The sequence below is a fragment of the Bubalus bubalis genome, chromosome 16 (assembly GCF_019923935.1).
Source record: "Bubalus bubalis isolate 160015118507 breed Murrah chromosome 16, NDDB_SH_1, whole genome shotgun sequence".
Lineage (NCBI taxonomy): Eukaryota > Metazoa > Chordata > Mammalia > Artiodactyla > Bovidae > Bubalus > Bubalus bubalis.
In genome coordinates, this window is record NC_059172.1 from 68930456 (window position 1) to 68956294 (window position 25839).

At 38.8% G+C, this 25839-nt stretch overlaps 1 protein-coding gene across 1 annotated transcript in view; it reads right to left on the reverse strand.

Moving 5' to 3' along the window:
• The window catches only part of GUCY1A2 (guanylate cyclase 1 soluble subunit alpha 2), a 516653-nt gene that overhangs the window by 258986 nt on the left and 231828 nt on the right, over positions 1 to 25839 (reverse strand). The gene's annotated exons all lie outside the window — the stretch shown is intronic.

Below are 25839 nucleotides of genomic sequence, written 5' to 3' on the forward strand. Positions count from 1 at the left end.
TTGGTATTTTTCTTTCTGGTTTATTTCACTCTGTATAATAGGTTCCAGTTTCATCCACCTCATTAGAACTGATTCAAATGTATTCTTTTTAATGGCTGAGTAATATTCCATTGTGTATATGTACCATAGCTTTCTTATCCATTCATCTGCTGATGGACATCTAGGTTGCTTACATGTCCTGGCTATTGTAAACAGTGCTGTGATGAACATTGGTGTACACGTGTCACCTAAAGAAAAAAAAAGACCTATATATAGAACACTATAAAACACTGGTGAAAGAAATCAAAAAGGACACAAATAGATGGAGAAATATACCGCTTTCATGGATCAGAAGAATCAATATAGTGAAAACAAATATACTACCCAAAGCAATCTATAGATTCAATGCAATCCTTATCAAGCTACCAATGGTAGTTTTCAGATAACTAGAACAAATAATTTCACAATATGTATGGAAATACAAAAAACCTCGAATAGCCAAAGCAATCTTGAGAAAGAAGAATGGAACTGGAGGAATCAACCTGCCTGACTTCAGTTTCTAATACAAAGCCACAGTAATCAAGATAGTATGGTACTGGCATAAAAACAGAAGTATAGATCAATGGAACAAAATAGAAAGCCCAGGGATAAATCCACACACCTATGGATACCTTATCTTTGACAAAGGAGGCAAGAATATACAATGGAGAAAAGGCAATCTCTTTAACAAGTGGTGCTGGGAAAACTGGTCAACCACTTGTAAAATAATGAAATTAGAACACTTTCTAACACCATACACAAAAATAAACTCAACATGGATTAAAGATCTGAACATAAGACCAGAAACTATAAAACTCCTCAGTTAGTTCAGTTCAGTTCAGTCACTCAGTCGTGTCCGACTCTGCAACCCCAGGAATCACAGAATACCAGGCCTCCCTGTCCACCACCAACTCCCGGAGTTCATTCAGGCTCACATCCATCGAGTCAGTGATGCCATCCAGCCATCTCATCCTCTGTCGTCCCCTTCTCCTCCTGCCCCCAATCCCTCCCGGCATCAGAGTCTTTTCCAATGAGTCAACTCTTCGCACGAGGTGGCCAAAGTACTGGAGTTTCAGCTTTAGCATCCTTCCTTCCAAAGAAATCCCAGGGCTGATCTCCTTCAGAATGGACTGGTTGCATCTCCTTGCAGTCCAAGGGACTCTCAAGAGTATTCTGCAATACCACAGCTCAAAAGCATCAACTCTTCGGCACTCAGCCTTCTTCACAGTCCAACTCTCACATCCATACATGACCACTGGAAAAACCATAGCCTTGACTAGATGGACCTTTGTTGGCAAAGTAATGTCTCTGCTTTTCAATACGCTATCTAGGTTTATCATAACTCTTCTTCCAAGTAGTAAGCGTCTTTTAATTTCATGGCTGCAGTCACAATCTGCAGTGATTTTGGAGCCCCCAAAAATAAAGTCTGACACTGTTTCCACTGTTTCCCCATCTATTTCCCATGAAGTGATGGGACCAGATGCCATGATCTTCATTTTCTGAATGTTGAGCTTTAAGCCAACTTATTCACTCTCCACTTTCACTTTCATCAAGAGGCTTTTGAGTTCCTCTTCACTTTCTGCCATAAGGGTGGTGTCATCTGCATATCTTAGGTTATTGATATTTCTCCCAGCAGTCTTGATTCCAGCTTGTGCTTCTTCCAGCCCAGCATTTCTTATGATGTACTCTGCATATAAGTTAAATAAGCAGGGTGACAATATACAGCCTTGACGTACTCCTTTTCCTATTTGGAACCAATCTGTTGTTCCATGTCCAGTTCTAACTGTTGCTTCATAGGCAAAACACTCTCCAACATAAATCACAGCAGGATCCTCTATGACCCACCTCCCAGTATATTGGGAAAAAAAGCAAAAATAAACAAATGGGGCCTAATTAAAATTAAAAGCTTCTGCACAACAAAGGAAACTATAAGCAAGGTGACAAGACAGCCTTCAGAATGGGAGAAAATAATAGCAAATGAAGCAATGAACAAAGAATTGATCTCAAAAATATACAAGCAGCTCCTGCAACTCAATTCCTGAAAAATAAATAACCCAATCAAAAAGTGGGCCAAAGAACTAAACAGACATTTCTCCAAAGAAGACATACAGATTGCTACGAAACATTTGAAAAGATGCTCAACATCAGTCATTATCAGAGAAATGCAAATCAAAACCACAATGAGGTACCATTTCACGCCAGTTAGAATGGCTGCTATCTGAAAGTATACAAGCAATAAATGCTGGAGAGGGTGTGGAGAAAAGGGAACCCTCTTACACAGTTGGTGGGAATACAAACTACTACAGCCACTATGGTGAACAGTGTGGAGATACCTTAAAAAACTGGAAGTAGAACTGCCATATGACCCAGCAATCCCACTGATGAGCATACATATCGAGGCAGGTATATTCTTAACCACAATATCCAGTTGTCTCAGTTCCATTGTACTTCCTCCCTATCTTGATTCAATCTAACTTTGATCCTTAGTGAACTGTCTCTAGAGAAACAATAATATAGTATTTCTTTGTATTACATTTCAGCTTACAGGATCTATTATGGCATTACATTGTACCAAAACATAAAAGCAAGGCCACCAGTAATCCTATAGGATTTCCCATGGTGGCCAGTACATTTCTATTTACACCAAAGTATTTCTCTTGTAACTTTCTCAAAGTCAATTTGGATTTAATCATAACCAAAATTCCATTACAGACAAAACCATGAACCTTTTAACAGGGTTCATTTTAAACTAGCATATATTTCAGGCCCTGGTGGAAATTGTAACTAACTCCAAATGCAATAGAGGCTTTTATTCCTAGAGTAGCTAGATTGAAATTGCTGTGCTGTGTCCTTAATTGCTCAGTTCACGTCCAATTCTTGGCAATCTCATGGACTGTAGCCTGCCAGGCTCCTCTGTCCATGGGGACTCTCCAGGCAAGAATACTGGAGTGAATTGCCATGTCCACCTCCAGGGGATCTTCCCAACCCAGGGATTGAACCCAGGTCTCCCACATTGCAGGTGAATTCTTTACCATCTAAGCCACCAAGAAATTGCTAGATACTACTCAAATGAAGATTTGTGACTTTCCAGACTTATTTTCAGAGTTGTTTTAGGTTCACAGTAAAACTGAGTGGAAGACACAAAGATTTTCCTCATGTCACCTGCCCCATGGATGCAGAGCATCCCCTGTTACTAGCATCCACTACCAAAGTGGTATATTTGTTATAACTGATGAACCTATATTGACACATCATAATAACTCAAGTCCATAGTTTCCATTACCATTCACTCTTGGCATTGTGCATTCTATCAGTTTTGACAAATGCATAATTACATAGGCAATGATTATCATATCATACAAAGTAAATACTCTAAATACCCTTTGTGCTCTACCTATTTATCACTCCCTCCACCTCCCACCACCAAGCACTGGCAACCATTACTCTTTTTATTGTCTCCATAGCTTTGCTTTTTCCAGAATGTCATGCAGTTGGAATTGTTCAGTATGCAGCCTTTTCAGATAGACATCCTTCAGTTAGTAATAAGTCTTTTTAAGGTTTCTCCATGTCTTGTCATGACTTTACAATTCATATCTTTTTGGTACTAACACTCAATTGTCTGAATTAAATACTACAGTTTATGGTCCATTCACCTGCAGAAGGACATCTTGGTTGCTTCTACATTTTGCCAATTATGAAAGAGGCTGCTATAAACATCCATGTGCAGGCTTATGTGTGAACACACATTTTCAACTTCTTTGGGTAAACACCAAGGAATGTGATTGCAGGATCAGTGTGTGTCAAGATTATGTTTATTTATGTAAGAAATCACCAAAGTGTCTTCCAAAGAGACAGTACCATTTTACATTCCCACTAGCAATAGGTGAGAACAGAATTTTTAAAATAAAAATTCTTATTATTGGTACTTCCCTAGAAGTCCAGCAGTTAAGACTTCACCTTCCAATTCCAGCGGTGAGAGCTGGATTCCTGGTTGGGGAGCTAAATCTTATGTGCCTTGTGGCCAAAAAATCAAAACATAAAACAAACAATATTGTAACAAATTCAATAAAGACTTTAAAAATGATCCACCTAAAAAAAAAAAAAAAGATTCTGATTACATATTTCATCTAAATAGCAAAGGAGACAAGGAAGTTGCCAAGGGTAGGGAAGGTACTAGAAAATGACAAAGGGCCTCTATTATACATTACTATAAAACTAGAGTCTGGTCACTAGTTTGACAATTATAGACAATTGGGTAAAATTGTCTTTAATTTCTTATAAGCATTTTTGTAAGGACATTTACAACATAGTACACCACAATTGTCAGATAATAATATAAAGATGACATACTTAATGTGAAATTTTTCCTTAGAGAATAAAAAGCATTTTTCTAATTGAGCATAAGGCTCTTTATATTACCAACTCTAGCTAAATAATGGAAACTGAAGTAACCAGAATTATTTTCTTATTCAAGAAAACATTATAAAATCTTTATAGAATAAAAATATACAAGATGGAAAACTATCAAGTTACTCATAGCTATTATAGTTTAACCTAAGATTATTTCCAAGCAATCACATTTAACTGGCAGTGAACACAGGGCCAGAGCTACTTTAAAAAAAGCTAAACAAACTATCCCCTATTTGATCTATACCATCCTTAGAGGAAAGCAGTAGTAATTTTTTCACAATATAGAGTGGAACTCTGCAGGACTTTACCTGTATCTCATCCAAAATGGAGACGAGTAATATCCTGAATGTGTTTATCACAAGTTTTCAGTGCTTTCCTTACTGCCAATGACAACGAAAGTATTTACATTTCTATAATGTTCTCTTAATCTTCCATCATGTTGACTAAATAAATGTTTAGAATGTATAATCATGGATTATTTTGTTAGTAAACATGTCTACCTGGTAACTCAGAATTGATCATTGAATTCCTTTGGAAAAGTTTTTCTTAATTATTATTTGAGAAGCACTTTAAAAATCAATTTCAGAATGGTTCAAATTCTTACATAAATTAATTTTGATATGAAGGGTTTTTAAAAATTGTTTTATAATTTGTAATAAATATCTATCCATCTATTGTTCTAACATGTTTCAAGCACTGAGTTAGACATTAGTTAAATAAAGATAAACTTTCTTTTCTATACTTATGACTAAGACTATCTTTTATATAAATTTAATATATCCAAAAATTTAATATATCCAAATTTAATATATCCAATGTAAGAATGAAGTCTCAAATAGAGATATGAGAAAATATCAGATTACTATGACATATTGCCTTGAGTAAAAAATATGTATGATGCCAACTAATATGGAAAACTGGTGCAATTATCTAATTTTGAAGATGACTCTGACTCCTTAAATGGCCCCTCTGACTCAAAAAAAATTAAGATGTATAAGCAATTCTATTTTGGATTCCAGAAGCCCAGCTTATTAAGTGACTCAGGTGTTCTCATTGAATCAGACAGTGAAATAATTTTATATCTGATGTCATGAAAGATAAGAAATGACACATAAAGCCTATCCATGAAATGACTAGAAAAAGAGTTGCCATTACTTCTTAAAGTAGTTCATTATGAGAGGGTTACAGGCAGGAAGGCTAGGGGTCCCCAAATAGAAGAACTAGACTGCAAGTGTCAGACTTTATTTATCCTTCTCTATACAAAATTAAAAGGAGGTTTCTTTTAAAATTCTGTGTTGCCATGATGACACCTGGTTCCATGTGAACTTAACTTTTCTCAAACCTTGAGCTAATCAATGCATTTTTCTTATGGGAAAGTTTTTCTTAAGCTATGTTAATGAACTATGTATTTACCTTAGAATCTGCCTTTCTTCAAGATTCATGTCAATTGTTTTATGGTGCCAATACTATCTCAAAATGCATGTTGTAGGTGAGGGACCTGGTGCCACTCTCTGAGTTCTGAGACATTTTCTTTCTCTAATTAGCAGCTTGCTAATCAAGCTAGTTTTAGAAAAGGCAGAGGAACCAGAGATCAAATTGCCAACATCTGCCGGATCATCAAAAAAGCAAAAGAGTTCCAGAAAAACATCTATTTCTGCTTTATTGACTATGCCAAAGCCTTTGACTGTGTGGATCACAATAAACTTTGGAAAATTCTGAAAGAGATGGGAATACCAGACCACCTGACCTGCCTCTTGAGAAACCTGTATGCAGGTCAGGAAGCAACAGAACTGGACATGGAACAACAGACTGGTTCCAAACAGGAAAAGGAGTACGTCAAGGCTGTATATTGTCACCCTGCTTATTTAACTTCTATGCAGAGTACATCATGAGAAATGCTGAACTGGAAGAAGCACAAGCTGGAATCAAAATTGCCGGGAGAAATATCAATAACCTCAGATATGCAGATGACACCACCCTTATGGCAGAAAGTGAAGAGGAACTAAAAAGCCTCTTGATGAAGGTGAAAGTGGAGAGTGAAAAAGTTGGCTTAAAGCTCAACATTCAGAAAACGAAGATCATGGTATCTGGTCCCACCACTTCATGGGAAATAGATGGGGAAACAGTGGAAACAGTGTCAGACTTTATTTTTGGGGGCTCCAAAATCACTGCAGATGGTGACTGCAGCCATGAAATTAAAATACGCTTACTCCTTGGATGAAAAGTTATAACCAACCTATATAGCATATTGAAAATCAGAGACATTACTTTGCCAACAAAGGTCTGTCTAGTCAACACTATGGTTTTTCCAGTGGTCATGTATGGACGTGAGAGTTGGACTGTGAAGAAGGCTGAGCACTGAAGAATTGATGCCTTTGAACTGTGGTGCTGGATAAGACTCTTGAGAGTCCCTTGGCCTGCAAGGAGATCCAACCAGTCCATTCTGAAAGAGATCAACCCTGTGATTTCTTTGGAAGGGATGATGCTAAAGCTGAAACTCCAGTACTTTGGCCACCTAATGTGAAGAGTTGACTCATTGGAAAAGACTCTGATGCTGGGAGGGATTGGGGGCAGGAGGAGAAGGGGACGACAGAGGATGAGATGGCTGGATGGCATCACTGACTCAATGGACATGAGTCAGAGTGAACTCCGGGAGTTGGTGATGGACAGGGAGGCCTGGCATGCTGCGATTCATGGGGTCGCCACGAGTCAGACACAACTGCACTGAACTGAACTGAATAGGTATATAACTTCTTGCTAAAAACTAGCAAGGGGGCACTCTTTCTGCCCTCTTCTGATGTCTATTTCATAAACTTTCTCTATCTCTTTTATACTTTAATAAAACTTTATTACACAAAAGCTGTAAGCAATCAAGCCTTGTCACTGGCCCCAGATTGAATTCCTCTCCTCTGGAGGCCAGAATCCCAGCGCAGTTCACAACTCAGCAACAACCTTTCAATTAGGAGTCAGAAAACATGGAAAGATATGACCAATGGCTCATTTACTATAATGTCAAAACATCCTACAAGAAAAATGATTTCTAATGGAAAGCTGACTCATAACTCTAACCACCAGGGCATTAATTAATAAGGCCATCACTCTGATGTAAGACTTAATGTCTTAGTCAGCTCAAGCTGCCATAACAAAATACCATAGACTAGATGGCTTAAGCAACAGAAATTTATTTTATCATAGTTCTGGAGGATGGAAGTTTGAGATCAGAGTGCCAACATGGCTACCCGTTGGTTAAACTGCTCTTTCTGTCTTGCAGACAGCTGCATTTTTGCCATGTGGGTCACATGGCAGAGAGAAAGCCCTAGTGTCTGCTGCCTGAAGGCCAGAACAATTTTGTTTTCACTATGTAAGTTCCTTTAAGTGTACTAGTTATATAACTAAACTACACTCTCATGACTTCATTAAACTTTAATTACCTCCTTAAAGATCCAATCTGTAATGCAGTCATATGGGGTGTTAGGTCTTCAGTCTATTAATTTAGGGGATGGGACACAATTCAGCTCATAACACTTAGAGAACTGAGATCAAGCACATATTACTGCAAAATGAAGTCCACATTAAGACAAGACCTATTTGTCTGGGATTGTTCTAGCTAAACCTAAGACATACCAATAATTATCCTTATGCAAATAAGCTAATCCACACAATTTCAAGAAAGTGTAAACTGGGTTTCCAACATTTCTGATAGATTTCTATAATTGAAAATTACACAATACAATAATAAGGGAACATTTACAAGCATTAAAACAGAAACCTATGTGTTAGTATCATAATAACCACCTAAGCATTAGTTCATGCACAGTTGCTGCTGCTAAGTTGCTTCAGTTGTGTCCGACTCTATGCGACCCCATAGACGGCAGCCCACCAGGCTCCCCTATCCCTGGGATTCTCCAGACAAGAACACTGGAGTGGGTTGCCATTTCCTTCTCCAATGTGTGAAAGTGAAAAGTGAAAGTGAAGTCGCTCAGCCATGTCCGACTCTTAGCGACCCCATGGACTGCAGCCCACCAGGCTCCTCTGTCCGAAGGATTTTCCAGGAAAGAGTACTGGAGTGGGGTGCCATTGCTTCAGGTTACATGTGCTCTAATTTGCTTCCTGGGTGTCCTGGGGGCTGCTCTCCAGGCGGAGGCGCTAGGCTGGGCTCTCCTGCAGCAGGCCCCCCACGCCAGCCCTGCAGACCCTTGGGAAGGGTCGTGTGTACAGTAGTATGCATAAAATACAAACACACACACACACACAAAAGAAGAAGCATGAATACTAAAAACATCATAAAAGAGACATGGGGCAAATGACACTGAGTTAGAAATTGCTAGGCAGTCAGTGTAGGACTCTGAGACCTCAGTCTTGTTTTTGATAAACATCTTACTCCATTAACCTAAAACTGTATCCATTGTCCAGAATTTCTGGAATGGGTCCTTAATCTGATAAATTATCAACACTCAGATCTAGGGAAGGGCAGTAATTAACTTCTATTCCATACACCTGAGGGAAAAACAACTGGTGATAAGTAATCTTCAGCCCAAATATCTGGTTGTAAAATGGCCCAGGGGGCATGAAAAAGGGTGGTAACTTAATCTGAGGATAGAGAGAAGCCATAAAGATGCTGTTAAACATTTTGACCTTTCAACTGATTGGTTAGGAATGACGTATTTTAAGGACAGGAGCCAACCAAAAATGTACAAATTAATACTGGTAAGAATACAAACTGCTGTACATCCCATGTTCATGAAGTTCATTCTTCAGCTCTATGTATAAGAACTCGGATTCATGTTTCAACACCAGGACTCCCTTGTTAAGGGGATGAGATGGTTGGATGGCATCACCAACTCGATGGACATGAGTTTGGGTAAACTCTGGGAGTTGGTGATGGACCGGGAGGCCTGGCATGCTGCGATTCATGGGGTCGTGAAGAGTCGGACACGACTTAGCGACTGAACTGAACTGAACTGATGCCAGTGCAGGAGATGCAGGTTTGATTCCTGGGTTGGGAAGATCCCCTGGAGAAGAAAATGGCAACCCATTCCAGCATTCTGGCTTGGAAATCCCATGTACAGAGGAATTTGGCAGGCTACAGTCCATGGGATCACAAACAGTTGGGCACTGTTTTAACAACTAAACAGCAAAAACAACATACATATATCCCTTCCCTCTTGAACTTCCCTTCTAATTGACCAAATCCAGCCCTATAGGTTGTCACAGAGAACTGGGTTGAGCTCCCTGTGTTATACAACAACTTTCCATCAGCTATCTATTTTACATATAATAATACATGTGTTTCAAAGCTACTCTCTCAATGCATCCCACCATCTTCCTTTTCAGTTGTGTCCACAAGTCTCTATGTCTGGGTCTCTATTTTTGCCCTTCAGATAGAGTCATCGGTACCATTCTTCCAGATTCCATATATATGCATTAATATATGATATTTGTTTTTCTCTTTTTGACTGATTTCACTATGTATGACTTCCCTGGTGGCTCAGATGGTAAAGCGTCTGCCTACAATGTGGGAGACCCAGGTTCAATCCCTGCACCAGGAAGATCTCCTGGAGAAGGAAATGGCAACCCACTCCAGTACACTTGCCTGGAAAATCTCATGGACGAAGGAACCTGGCAGACTAAAGTCCATGGGGTCGCAGAGAGTCGGACACGACTGAGCGACTTCACTTCTCTTCACTATGTATAACAAGCTCTACGTTCATCCACCTCATTATAACTGACTTAATTTTTTTCCTTTTTATGGCTGAGTAATATTCCATTCTATATGTACCACATATAATTTCTTTATCCACTCATCTGTTGATGGATATCTAGATTGCTTCCATGTCCTGGCAATTGTAAATAGTGCTGCTTTGAACATTGGAGTACATGTGTCCCTTTGAATTATGGTTTTCTCAAGGTATGAGCTCAGTAGTGGGATTGCTGCCTAATAATCAAGCAGCTCATGAAGCTCAATACTAGAAAAACAACAACTCATCCAAGAAATGGGCAAGAGACCTAAACAAACATTTCTCCAAAGAAGACACAGATGGCCAACAAACACATGAAAAGATGCTCTATATTGCTTATTATTAGAGAAACACAAATCAAAGCTACAGTGAAGCATTACCTCACATTGGTCAGAAGAGCCATCATCAAAAAATCTACAAACAATGAATGCTGGAGACAATGTGGAGAAAAAGGAAACCTCTTTCACTGTCAGTGGGAATGTAAATTGGTACAGCCACTAAGTATAACAGTATGGAGGTTCCTTAAAAAACTTAAAACAGAATTACCACATGACCCAGCAATTCCACTCCTAGGCATATATTCTGAGATATATGGATAATTCAAAAAGACACATGTACCCCAATGTTCAAATAGCAACACTATTTACAATAGCCAGGGCATGGAAGCAGACTAGATGTCCATGGACAGATGAATGGATAAAGAACTTGTAGTACATATGCACAATGGAATATTACCCAGCCTTAAAAAGGAATGGCTTTGAGTCAGTTTAATTGAGGTGGACCACAATTTAATCCTTTGCCCATTAAAGAACACCTGGCTTATTTCCAGCTTTTCGCTACTATGAATAAAGTTTTTATGGCAATTCCCATATAGCTGTTTGTATGAAGATAAGTCCTTGTTTCTCTAGCATAATAATCAAGAGTGCAAGTATTGGGTCATCTGCACATTTATTCCTGTTTAGAGAAAGTGTTCCTTGCTAGAAATTATTTTTGTTTTTAAAATTTAAAACTGGTTAAAATAGAGTGTATCAGTGTGAAAGCTACTGGTTAGTTTTGGCTCACGATGTTAACCCATGGCTATGGATCCATGAACATTAATTGTATATTAAATCTATTCCCCACTTCTTTTCATTCACAGGACTATATTACATTTCTGAGTTTCCCTTGCAATTAGCACAAATATGTGACTGCAAATGTGAATTGAACTTAAATGTACTGTTCCCAGTCCTGGTTCATAAACCTGTCCTGCACAACACTCCATGCTTTCTACCCCTCACATGGGCTAAAACGGCAAAGACCCAGAATCCAGGCATTAGCCTGAGTCCCTTACTAACTATGTAGAGAAAGGACCCATCCTCTTCATTTGCAACATTTATTACCAGAAACTGTTCCTTGAGAAAGACTTCTGCTTTGCTTGAGCTATTGCATAATGGCCATACAATGTAGCCCACCCTAGCTAATATAACTCTGAGGGAAGAACATTTTATCTACACCAAAGTCAGCATAACTTACACCTGCATAACATATATGTGGAGTACAACATGCAAAAGGCTGCACTGGATGAATCACAAGCTGGAATCAAGACTGCCCGGAGAAATATCAATAACCTCAGATATGTAGATGACACCACCTTATGGCAGAAAGCAAAGAGGAATTAAACAGTCTCTTGATGAAGGTAAAAGAGGAGAGTGAAAAAGCTGGTTTAAAACTCAACATCCAAAAAATGAAGATAATGGCATCCACTCCCATCACTTCATGGCAAATAGATGGAGAAACAATGGAAACAGTGACAGACTATTTTCTTGGGCTCAAAAATCACTGTGGCCAGTGACGGCAGCCATGAAATTAAAAGACACTTGATCTTGGACAAAAAGCTATGACAAATCTAGACAGCATATTAAAAAGCAGAGATATTATTTTGCTGACAATGGTCTGTATAGTCAAAAGCTACGGGTTTTCCAGTAGTCATATATGGATGTGAGAGATGAACAATTAAAAAGGCTGAGCACTGAAGAAAGGATGCCTTCGAACTGTGGTGCTGGAGAAGATGCTTGAGAGTCCCTTGGACTGCAAGGAGTTCAAACCAGTCAATCTTAAAGGAAATCAACCTTGAATATTTATTGGAAGAACTGATGCTAAAGCTGAAGCTCCAATACTTTGGCTACCTGATGTGAAGAACTGACTCATTGGAAAAGATCCTGATGCTGGGAAAGATTGAAGACAAAAGGAGAAGTGGACAACAGGGGATGAGATTGTTGGATGGCATCACTGACTCAATGGATGTGAGTTTGAGCAAACTCTGGGAGATGGTGAAGGACAGGGAAAACTGGCGTGCTGCAGTCTATGGGGTCACAAAAAGACAGACACAACTGAACAATAACTGCAACAATGTCAGTCATCTGGGTATGTAAGTCTTAACACCAACAAAATTATTTGATTATGCCCTTGGTTAGCCATGAAAAATGAAACTTCTCCCAAGGCATCCCACTGTTAAGGCATATGCAGACATATATCCCTGGCACAAAGATAAGTATTTTTAAATAAACAGAGGGAGGAAAGGGGCAAAGAATGGAGGGAGAGAAGAAATAAAGAAAAAAAGAACACTCAGGAAAAGTTAATATGGTATTGCATGCAAACTGCACAATTAAATAGTGTTTACCCAGAGCTAACCTCTATATGAGATAAAAATGCATTACAAAATATTTTATGTTCTTGAAATGGCCACTTGTACCAAAGACTACCAGGAAACTAAGCCCAAAGCAAAAACAAATTCTTGACTATCCAGGAAAATGAGGAACATAAGCTATCTGATAGCCAGAGATCATCTTAAACCCTATTTTGTACACTTTTTAAAAACTCTTTCTCCAAGTATCTGCCATAAAAGTACCTTTTATTTGTCTCTCTTGCTCCTCTAGGAAGACACTAGCTAAAAGTGAAATAAACGATAAACAGAAGCAGCAGAAATTGAAGCATGAGATTTAGATAATCCTCCTATTTGATAATCATCCCTTCAATGCCCAAACATTGGTTTGGCATGTAAATTACAATTTGAAAATTCCAAGGGTTATAAGGCTTAAGGGTTTCAAAAAATGATAACAAATTGTTTCCAAGAATCTATTTGTTTACCATCAAGAAGAAAAGACCTTAGTTTTTGTACAAATATGAACTGTTTCAAAAATATTTTTAAATATTCACTTTAAAGCAAACTATGAAAAGTCATACATAAGTAAATACATAAAATCAGCTTGAGAATTTAGAGGTTTTCTAAAATAAAATTTTATTACGGTATATAATCATTTAGATTATATTTTAGATGACAAAATATTCTAATATTTTTGGTACTTCAGTTAATCACTTGCATCAAATTGGTTACTCCTAAATCCATATAGAGTACTTAGAAGAACTGATGTGTTTACTGGTAAGAATTAGCCTAAACAGAAATCCAAAATTTCAGGAAATTTGTTTTCCAAAGTCACTTGCCTATTCTTGTTTCTTTAAGCTCCAGCAAGCTAGCTGCTGAAAAAAATAAAAATGAATGCAAGTTATAGCATATACTTCATATTAACTCATAGGTTCTTATTAATTCATACCTAAATTCCACATCAACATCCATTTTTTAAAATTCAGCTCTCAGTGTAAATCCTTCCTCAAAAAGACTGATTTAATTTTCTCAAAAACAGTTCTCAACAGAGCTTAGAATACTGCCTCCCACTTAAAAAAAATATTTTAAAATACTTGAGCCATACACTGGTTCATTAACCTTCCAATCATTCTCTAATTACGTATATGGGGAGAAGGCCAAAATTCCATTTAAACTCAAGTCTTTCCTTCTGACCCAGATAGTCTCTGTGTTTAAAAAATATTTTCTTTTAAACCACATAATAGCTACAAAGGATAGTGGACAATGTAAACCTCTATTCTAGGATATTTTTCCACCTACAGTCACTCATAAACTAAGTTTTCTTCTTAAATTTGAGATATATGCAATGGGGTGATTCTTTATGTTCTTAATTCTGTGATTCTTTATATTCAATCATAATGAAGGCTTGGATGTACCTCAGTACAATCTTTCAATGTAATATATTAAATGATTTCTCTAGGCCCTAAAGCAGTTCAGTTCAGATGCTCAGTCATGTCTGACTCTTTGCATTCCATGGACGGCAGCACACCAGGCTTCCCTGTCCATCACCAACTCCCGAAGCTTGTTCACACTCATGTCCATCAGGTCAGTGATGCCATCAAACCATCTCATCCTCTGTTGTCCCCTTCTCCTCCCAACTTCAATCTTTCCCAGAATCAGGGTCTTTTCAAATGAGTCAGTTTTTCGCATTAGGTGGCCAAAGCATTAGAGCTTCAGCTTCAGCACAGTCCTTCCAATGAATATTCAGGACTGACTGGTTTGATCTCCTTGCAGTCCAAGGGACTCTTAAGAGTCTTCACCAACACTACAGATCAGAAGTATCAATTCTTTGGCACTCAGCTCTTTTTATGGTCCAATTCTCACATCCATACATGATTACTGTTATGAATCTTTGTCGGTAAAAAATGTCTCTGCTGTCTAGGTTTGCAATAGCTTTTCATCCAAGGAGCAAGCGTCTTTTAATTTCATGGTTGCAGTCACTGTCTGCAGTGATTTTGAAGCCCAAGAAAATAAATTCTGCCACTGTTTCCATTGTTTCTCACCTATTTGCCATGGAGTGATGGGAGTGGGTGCCTTATCTTTGTTTTTGAATGTTGAGTTTTAAGCCAATTTTTTCACTCTCCTTTTTCACTTTCATCAAGAGGCTCTTTAGTTCCCCTTAACTTTCTGCCATAAGGGTGGTGTCATCTGCATATTTGAGGTTATTGATATTTCTCCTGGAAATCTTGATTCCAGCTTCTGCTCCATCCAGCCAGGCATTTCACATGATGTACTCTGCATATAAGTTAAATAAGCAAGGTGACAATATACAGCCTTGACATACTCTTTTCCCAGTTGGAATAAGTCCATTGTTCCATGTAAGGTTCTAACTCTTGCTTGTTGATCTGCAAACAGATTTCTCAGGAGACAGGCAAGGTGGTCTGGTATTCCGATCCCTTTAAGAATTTTTCACAGTTTGTTGAGATCTACACAGTCAAAGGCTTTAGCATAGTCAATGAAGCAGAAGTAGATGTTCTTTGGGAATTCTCTTGCTTTTTCTATGATCCAACTCCAGAGTATCTGGCTCTATGTGAGTGATCACACCATGTGGTTATCTGTGTCAGTAAGATATTTTTTGTAGAGTTCTTCTGTGTATTCTTGCCACCTCTTCTTAATATCTTCTGCTTCTGTTAGGTCCATACCACTTCTGTCCTTTATCGAGCCCATCTTTGCATGAAATGTTCCCTTGGTATCTTTAATTTTCTTGAAGAGATTTCTAGTCTTTTTCATTCTATTGCCTTCATCTATTTCTTTTCACTGATCACTTAGGAAGGCTTTCTTATCTCTTCTTGTTATTCTTTGTAACTCTGCATTCAGATGGGTATATCTTTCCTTTTCTCCTTTGGCTTTCACTTTTCTTTTCTCAGTTATAATGTAGATGAAATATCATACTATGAAGAGAAACAGCATTACTGAAAAAGAAATTGCTGACTCTGTCCTTTAATGATACTGCTGTTTCTCTGCTTGACTAATGTTATATCTATACAGCATTAGAACAACAAGCTGAGCAGTTGCTCAAATTAACTAACAGTTTGATCTACTTGCTTCCAAACAACTTACACTGACTTCTACCACTGAATTTGTTATAAAAGACAAATATTTTTACATTATAAAGACACAATCTATTTGCATTTGGCTGACACACTCTGAAAATGTTTGACAAACCTAGGATTTGACAAACCATAGGTACAAGTGAAATGAAAGATAATAACATTTTTAAAAATGAAACATCTGGGTCAGATGGCAGTTCTGTTTCCAGTTTTTTAAGGAATCTCCACACTGTTCTCCATAGTGGCTATAATAGTTTGCATTCCCACCAACAGTGTAAGAGGGATCCTTTTTCTCTGCACCCTGTTCAGCATTTATTGTTTGTAGATTTTTGGATAGCAGCCATTCGGACAGGCGTGAGATGGTACCTCATTGCGGTTTTGATTTGCATTTCTCTAATAATGCCTGATGTTGAGCATCTTTTCATGTGTTTCTTAGTCATCTGTATGTCTTCTTTGGAGAACTGTTTAGTTCTTTGGCCCACTTTTTGATTGGGTCATTTATTTTTCTGGAATTGAGCTGCAGGAGTTGCTTGTATATTTTTGAGATTAATTCTTTGCCAGTTGTTTCGTTTGCTATTATTTTCTCCCATTCTGAAGGCCATCTTTTCACTTTGCTTATAGTTTCCTTCGTTGTACAAAAGCTTTTAAGTTTAATTAAGTCCCATTTGTTTATTTTTGCTTTTATTTCCATTACTCTGGGAGGTGGGTCATAGAGGATCCTGCTGTGATTTATGTCGGAGAGTGTTTTGCCTATGTTTTCCTCTAGGAGTTTTATAGTTTCTGGTCTTACATTTAGATCTTTAATCCATTTTGAGTTTATTTTTGTGTATGGTGTTAGAAAGTGTTCTAGTTTCATTCTTTTACAAGTGGTTGACCAGTTTTCCCAGCACCACTTGTTAAGGAGATTGTCTTTTCTCCATTGTATAGTCTTGCCTCCTTTGTCAAAGATAAGGTGAAGAAACCAGAATTGAAAGAGACATGTGTACCCCAATGTTAATTGCAGCACTGTTTATAATAGCCAGGACATGGAAGCAACCTAGGTGTCCATCAGCAGATGAATGGATAAGAAAGCTGTGTTACATATACACAATGGAATATTACTCAACCATTAAAAAGAATACATTTGAATCAGTTCTAATGAGGTGGATGAAAGTGGAGCCTATTATACAGAGTGAAGTAAGCCAGAAAGAAAAACACCAATACAGTATACTAACAGATATATATGGAATTTAGAAAGACGGTAATACCAACCCTATATAAGAGACAGAAAAAGAGTCAACAGATGTATAGAGCAGACTTTTGGACCCTGTTGGAGAAGGCAAGGGTGGGATGATCTGATAGAATAGCAATGAAACATGTATATTAGCATATGTGAAACCAATCACAAGTCCATGTTCAATGCATGATACAGGGTGCTCAGGGCTGGTGCACTGGGATGACCCAGAGGGATGGGATGGGGAGGGAGATGGGAGGGGAGCCAGGATGGGGAACACATGTAAACCCATGGCTGATTCATATCAATGTATGGCAAAAACCAGTATAATATCAATATCAAAGAATTGATGCTTTTGAACTGCAAGGAGATCCAACCAGTCCATCGTAAAGGAAATCAGTCCTGAATTTTCACTGGAGGTACTCATGCTGAAGCTGATGCTTCAGCCAATACTTTGGCCACCTGATGCGAAGAACTGACTCATTGGAAAAGACCCTGATGCTGGGAAAGATTTAGGGCAGGAGGAGAAGGGGACGACAGAGGATGAGATGGTTGGATGGCATCACCGACTCGATGGACATGAGTTTGAGTAAACTCCAGGAGCTGGTGATGGACAGGGAGGCCTGGCGTGCTGCAGTCCAAGAGGTCACAAGGAGTTGGACACAACTGAGTGACTGACCTGAACTGATCTTGGATTAAATTATGCAAACAAGAAGAGTAGAATGAAAAACTGGTGTTGACATATTTTAAAAATCAACCTAGAATTCTATGTTGCAATACTTCAAAACTAAAGAAGAAATATAAACTTTCTGAGACAAACAAAAACTCAAAGAATTCACTACCAGCAAATCTGCCCTTCAGGAAAATTAAAAGCTTTTAACTTTAATCTTTTAAAAAACTTAAAAGAAGTTCTTCTGGAGGAAAGAAAATGACATAGGTCAGAAACTTGCATCTATATGAAGGAAGAGCATTGGGGAAGAAAAGAGATAAAACAAAATCCATTATTTTTTTGCCATGGGCGGAGTTCCTCACGCTGGCTCCCATTTTTCTTATTCTTAACTCTTCTACTAGGTATCTTTGTTTGACAAAGTAATAATAGAAATATCTTGTGTGACAATAGCACATAAAAAAGAGAAATGAATGACGGCAACGGTACAAGGAAGAAGAAGGAAAGAATGGGGCATATTCAGCTATAATACTATTATATATACATATTTATATACATACTATTATATATATATATATATATATATATATATATATATATACACACACACACTATTTATAATACACTAATACATATATCGGAGAAGGCAATGGCACCCCACTCCAGTACTCTTGCCTGGAAAATCCCATGGACGGAGGGGCCTGGTGGGCTGCAGTCCATGGGGTCGCTAGGAGTCGGACACGACTGAGCCACTTCACTTTATTTTTTCACTTTCATGCATTGGAGAAGGAAATGGTAACCCACTCCGATGTTCTTGCCTGGAGAATCCCAGGGACGGGGGAGCCTGGTGGGCTGCCATCTATGGGATCGCACAGAGTCGGACATGACTGAAGCGACTTAGCTGCAGCAGTAGCAGCAATACATATATATAATTTATAATACACTGATATATATATATATATATACTATTATATATATATACATATATATATATTATTATATTTATACACTAGGCATGCATGCTAAGTCACGTCAGTTGTGTCCTAATCTTTGCATCCCTATTGACTGTAACCTGCCAGGATCCTCTGTCCATGGGATTCTCCAAACAAGAATACTGGAGTGGGTTACCATGATCTCCTTCCTGGCCCAGGGATGAAAGCCGTGACTCATGTCTCCTGCACTGGCAGGTGGGTTCGTTACCACTAGTGCCACCTAGGAAGCCCCATTCACTATATTATAGACTACAAATATATATTATAATATTATATTCTAGTCATGAAGCAGCATAGTGAGTCATTTGAAAGTGGACTTCAATTAGTTGCAACTATATATTGAAAAATCTATGGGACCCACAAAGGTTAATTTACAACACATGTGAAAAGTGCCATGTTTATGCAATTGACAATTTATCAATGAGAGGGAAAAAAAATCCTTTGAATGTGTGGCTGCTGCTGCTGCTGCTGCTGCTAAGTCACTTCAGTCATGTCAGACTCTGTGTGACCCCATGGACTGCAGCCCACTAGGCTCCTCTGTCCATGGGATTTTCCAGGCAAGAGTACTGGAGTGGGGTGCCATTGCCTTCTCCAAGTATTAATCGTAGGTAAGGTAAATGCTTATTTAAGAATAGGAAGTGAACATAGTGACTGCCTTGCTCCAGTTTCAGTAGCTACTGAAGCATTTCTAAGTCATTTCTGGAGATCACTGAAAGAAGAGATTTCTTGTTTCAGCCCAATTTTGATATAGATGAACCAGGTAAATTGAGTGAAAAAGGATTATGCCTGATTTAAGATTCCACACTAATTGTATATTTAAAATCTCACACCTATTTGTTGGAAACTCAATTGGGCATTGCAAGCTGAATTTCCTTAAGACACTTTGGACGTATTAACAATGAAAAAGAAAAAACAAACAAACAAACAACTTTTGGAACCTAACCCAAAATATGGGAGCTTCTATACCCAGCACATTTTTATATATCATGGTTAACATCACTCTTACTGCAAAAATATATGGAAAATGAAAACACTGTGTGTGTGTGTGTGTGTGTGTGTGTGTGTGTGTGTCTGTAGAGATACTGTCTTCCATTTAATAGTATTTTAGAATTTTATTTCATGAAATTAAACTTTAATCTTTTCAAGAACTTCTAGTTTCTACTTTTCTAAAGCTCAGAGTGCTTGTCTAACTCTACCCATTGTTTCTTTTCTAGCTATTATGAACTCTAGGATGATATGATCATGTTCTCCTGAGATTTCTATCATTTACATTTTCACAACCAACCATCCTTGCTAAAAAGAAATATATTCAGAGAATTGATTCATCAATTTCCATAATTTTTTACATGTGTTCTAGAAGAACACATGGAATTATCATCAAAGCAAATAAAAACATTATATCAAGTGCTCTGCTCTCGGCAAAATGCCAAGAGACTGTCAACTGACAACTGGAAAACTAAGGTGCTACATGTATTTCCATTTTGTGTCAATTTAACAATTCCTGTTAGGAAGTTCAGTTCAGTCGCTCAGTTGTGTCTAACTCTTTGTGACCCCCATGGATCACAGCAGGCCAGGCCTCCCTGTCCATCACCAACTCCCGGAGTTTACCCAAATTCATGTCCATCGAGTTGGTGAAGCTATCCAACCATCTCATCCTCTGTCATCCCCTTCTCCTCCTGCCCTCAATCTTTCCCAGCATCCGAGTCTTTTCAAATGAGTCAGTTCGTAGCATCAGGTGGCCAAAGTATTGGAGTTTCAGCTCCGGCATCAGTCCTTCCAATGAATATTCAGGACTGATCTCCTTTAGGATGGACTGGTTACATCTCCTTGCAGTCCAAGGGACTCTCAAGAGTCTTCTCCAACACCATAGTTCAAAAGCATCAATTATTTGGCACTCAGCTTTCTTTATAGTCCAATTCTCACATCCATACATGACTACTGGTAAAACAATACCTTTGACTAGATGGACCTTTGTTGGCAAAGTAATTTCCCTGCTTTTTAACATGCTGTCTAGGTTGGTCTTATCTTTTATTTTATTTTTAAAAATTTTTATTGGAGTATATTGACTTACAATGTTCTAGTTTCTGCTATACATCCAAGTGAGTCAGCTATATGTATACATATATCCCTTTATTCTAGGACCTCCCTCCCACTGCAACCCCTCTATCTCACCCATCTAAGTCAGAACAAACCACAGATCTGAGCTCTCTGTACTATACTGCAGGTTCCAACTAGCTATCTGTTTTACACATGGTAGTGTATTTATGTCAAGCCTAATCTCCCAATTCAACCCACCTGCCTCTTCCTCCGTATGTTCACACATCCTTGCTCTACATCTGCACTCCTTTTCCTGCCCTGGAAGTAGGTTCATCTGTATCATTCTCTCTAGATTCCTCATAAATGCACTAATATACAATATTTGTTTTTCTCTTGGGGCTTCCCTAGTAGTTCAGCAGGTAAAGAACCTACCTGCAGTGCAGGAGACCCCAGTTCGATTCCTGTGTTGGGAAGATCCACTGTTGAAAGCATAGGCTACCCACTCCAGTATTCTTGGGCTTCCCTGATGGCTCAGCTGGTAAAGAATCTGCCTGCAATGTGGGAGACTTGGGTTCAATCCCTGGTTTGGGAAGATCCCCTGGAGAAGGGAACAGCTACCCACTCTGGAATTCTGGCCTGGAGAATTCCATGGACTATATAGTCCATGGGGTCACAAAGAGTGAGACATCACTGAGCAACTTTCACTTCTGATTTACTTCACTCTGTATGACAGACTGTAGGTACATCCACATCTTGACGAAGGACCCTATTCCGTTCCTTTTATGGCTAAGCAAAGTATTATTCCATTGCATGTATACACTACATCTTTATACATTCATCTGCTGACAACTTAGGTTGTTTTGATGTCCTGGGTATTGTAAATGGCTCTGCAATGAACACTGCTGTACATGTGGGTTTTTTTTTGTTTTTTGTTTTGAAGTATGGTTTTTTTCCCAGGGTGTGTGCCCAGGAGTGGAATCACTCGGTCATATGGTAGTTCTATTTTCAGTTTCTTAAGGAACCTCCATACTGTTCTCCATAGTGTCTGTACCAGTTTGTATTCCCACCAAGAGTACAAGAGGGTTCCCTTTTCTCCACACCCTCTCTAGCATTTGTAGATCTCTCTGTTGTTTGTAGACTTTTTGATGATGGCCATTCTGACCAGTGTGAGGTGGTACCTCATAAAACTCTTAGAGGAAAACATAGGAAAAACATTTGTTGATGTAAAACCATCTAGCTTTTAAAATCTACCTGTAATGCTTTCATGTTTTGATTGATTGGTTTACATAGAGATCTCCTTCACTAGTCTTATATTTCTCTTACATCTATTTTCTAAGAAAACAGTTTCCTCTTCCATTGCATCACAATACTGCTAAGTATTAGTGATAGTATTCACAGGACTGTAGTATATTAAGCTTCTTATTTCATTTATTACTGATAAAATATGTATCAATGTATATCTATCACAGACCACAGCAATTGTTCTTGACTCCTCTTTCCTCCTGCTTTCTACTGTCAGTTATTGTACAAAGGTATTTTCTTTCAATGTCTTTTGATATTTAATTATCCAGACTTGCTGAAGCTTCATTTTAACTGCTATCTTAAATTTTATTTAAAAGACCTCGTGATTAGATCACTGAGTAGCCTATTAAACGCAATCCTTGTAGTCTCTGAGCTGTACTCTGTTCCTTTCTAAAACAGAATTCCATATGTTATGCTGCTGCTGCTGCTGCTGCGTCACTTCAGTCATGTCCGACTCTGTGTGACCCCAGAGACGGCAGCCCACCAGGCTCCCCCGTCCCTGGGATTCTCCAGGCAAGAACACTGGAGTGGGTTGCCATGTCCTTCTCCAATATGTCATGAGCCACAGTGTATAAAACACAATCCTGGTCCTCAGCACCTTTGTTTATACCTGACTCTTCTCACAATGCTTCCTTTTCCTTTTATAGGCATTGACACTTGGCTGAAGCAAGAATGAAAATAGATTTTAACATATTTACAGTCTTTTCCTCTATGACTTCAATTTGGCTGCCCTGAATTATCATAAATGATCAGCAGTCAGTAGTGTCAATGAATCTCAGGAGGACTATGCACTATTCCAAGCCAAAGCTGTATTTCAGTGTCTCATGACTCTCAAAAGGAAACCACACACCATTATTAGTACCTCTTCCTTCCAGAGTTGGGAAAATGATCCCTTACAAATCTTAGTACTCATAAATCCTTCTGTAATTCTGTAAGTGAGGGCAGCCAGTATTAGGGCCCAAAACATGATACTACAGCTTATCTGGGGAAATTAATTTAGTTCACTGAGCTCCAGCTTCAACATTTGTTAAGGAAAGAAAAAGAATATTTCAAACTGCATAACATTGTGGTTTTATGTGGCAAGAATTAAATTAGTCACAATTTCTGTAGCTACCTTTTCCTGGCCCAAAGGGTATACTCAGTATATGTTGAATGAACTAAGGGCCTGGCAGGGGGCCATCCTTTAATAATTTCATTCCCTCCATCCCTTTCCTTTTAATTTATGTCACCTACTTCCACTTACCTAACTTTTGTTATAAAGTTGATTTAAACACATGGCTGGTAACTGTTTTGTGTAGGAAGTAATGGCTTACACTTTGGTCACTCAAAAACCTCCCTTGGTGACCATCCCCACAGTGCCTCAGCTGAATTTAGTCAGATGGCTCCCTGAAAATTGCCTGTTTGCTGCACCTGTTTACCACAGGAATGCTGAACTTCTGCAAACACCAGCTTTATATAAAGGTCACAGCTTCCATACGCTAAAGTCTGCTGCTAAGTCACTTCAGTCATGTCCGACTCTGTGCGACCCCATAGATGGCAGCCCACCAGGCTCCCCCGTCCCTGGGATTCTCCAGACAAGAACACTGGAGTGGGTTGCCATTTCCTTCTCCAATGCATGAAAGTGAAAAAATAAAGTGAAGTGGCTCAGTCGTGTCCGACTCTTAGCGACCCCATGGACTGCAGCCCACCAGGCTCCTCCGTCCATGGGATTTTCCAGGCAAGAAGAGTACTGGAGTGGGGTGCCATTGCGATCTCCTAGCCAACTAGAAGTACAGCCTATTTAGGCAAATATATTTCTTAGAAAGTCACTCACAAAGTTAATTCATCACTCTGTCCTAACAACTAGCTAGGCTCCTACCCTGTTGACTCCTAAATTAAAAGTCACCATTTTCTCATTTTTTAATTGAAGTATCAGATCAGATCAGTCACTCAGTCGTGTCTGACTCTTTGAGACCCCATGAATCGCAGCATGCCAGGCCTCCCTGTCCATCACCAACTCCTGGAGTTCACTGAGACACGTCCATCGAGTCAGTGATGCCATCCAGCCATCTCATCCTCTGTCGTCCCCTTCTCCTCCTGCCCTCAATCCCTCCCAGCATCAGAGTCTTTTCCAATGAGTCAACTCTTTGCATGAGGTGGCCAAAGTACTGGAGTTTCAGCTTTAGCATCATTCCTTGCAAAGAAATGCCAGGGCTGATCTCCTTCAGAATGGACTGGTTGGATCTCCTTGCAGTCTGAGGGACTCTCAAGAGTCTTCTCCAACACCATAGTTCTCTAAATATAATATTAGTTTCAGATATATGACATAGTTATTCGGTATTTTTAGATATTATATTCCATTTAAAATCATTATAAAACAATGGCTATATTTTCCTTGGTGCTTATTTACCTTATACAGTAGCTTGTATGTCTTAATCCCTTAGCCTATCTCCTCCCCCTTTCCCCTCTGTGCTGGTAACCACTAGTTTGTTCTCTATAATCATGAGTCTTTCTGCTTTATTATTCATTCATTTTATTATTTAGACATCACATACAAGTACGTTGAAGTACATGAATCCTTTAGAATTATAGTTTTTATATTTTCTGGCTATGTACCCAGAAATAGGATTGCTGATTCACACGGAGGCTGTATTTCTAGTCGGTTTTTAAGGAACCACTATATTGTTTTCCAATGTGGCTGCACCAATTTACATTACCACCAACAGTACAGAAGGGTTCCCCCTTTTCTCCACACCTTCTCCAGCATTTATTTGTAAACATTTTGATGGTAGCCATTCTGATAGGTGTGACGTGGTACCTCATTTTACTTTTGACTTGCCTTTCTCTAATAATTAAAAATGTTGATCATCTTTCACATGAGTGTTGGCCATCGGTATCTTATTTGGAGAAAAGCACATTTAGCTCTAGCTGGAAGGATTTTGAGAATTCCCTTGTTAGCATGAGAAATTAGTGCAATTATGTGGTAGCTGGAACATTCTTTGGCACTGTCCTTCTTTGGTATTGGAATGAAAACCAACCTTTTCCAGTCCTGTGGCCACTGCTGAGTTTTCCAAATTTTCTGTCTTATTGAGTGCAGCACTTTAATAGCATCATATTTTAAGATTTGAAATACCTCAGCTGGAATTCCATCACCTCTATTAGCTTTGTTCGTAGTAATGCTTCCTAAGGCCCACTTGACTTCACACTCCAGGATGTCTGGCTCTAGGTGCATGATCACATCATTGTGGGTATCTGGGTCTCAAAATCTTTCAAGCAAGGCTTCAACAGTACATGAACTGAGAACTTCCAGATGTACAAGCTGGATTTAGAAATGGCAGAGCTATCAGAGATCAAATTGCCAACAAACATTGGATCATTGAAAATGCAAGGGAATTCCAGAAAAAACATCTACTTCTGCTTCATTGACTATGCTAAAGCCTTTGACTGTGTGGTGGTGGTAGTGGTTTAGTCGCTAAGCTGTGTCCAACTCTTGCGACCCCATTGACTGTAGCCCACCAGACTCCTCTGTCCATGAGATTTTCCAGGCAAGAATACTGGAATGGATTGCCATTTCCTTCTCCAGGGGATCTTCCTGACCCAAGAATCGAATCTGGGTCTCCTGCATTGCAGGCAGATTCTTTACCGAGAGATATGAGGGAAGCCCATGTGGATCACAACAAACGGAGAAATTCTTAAAGAAATGGGAATACCAAAGCACTTTACCTGCCTCCTGAGAAACCTGCATGCAGGTCA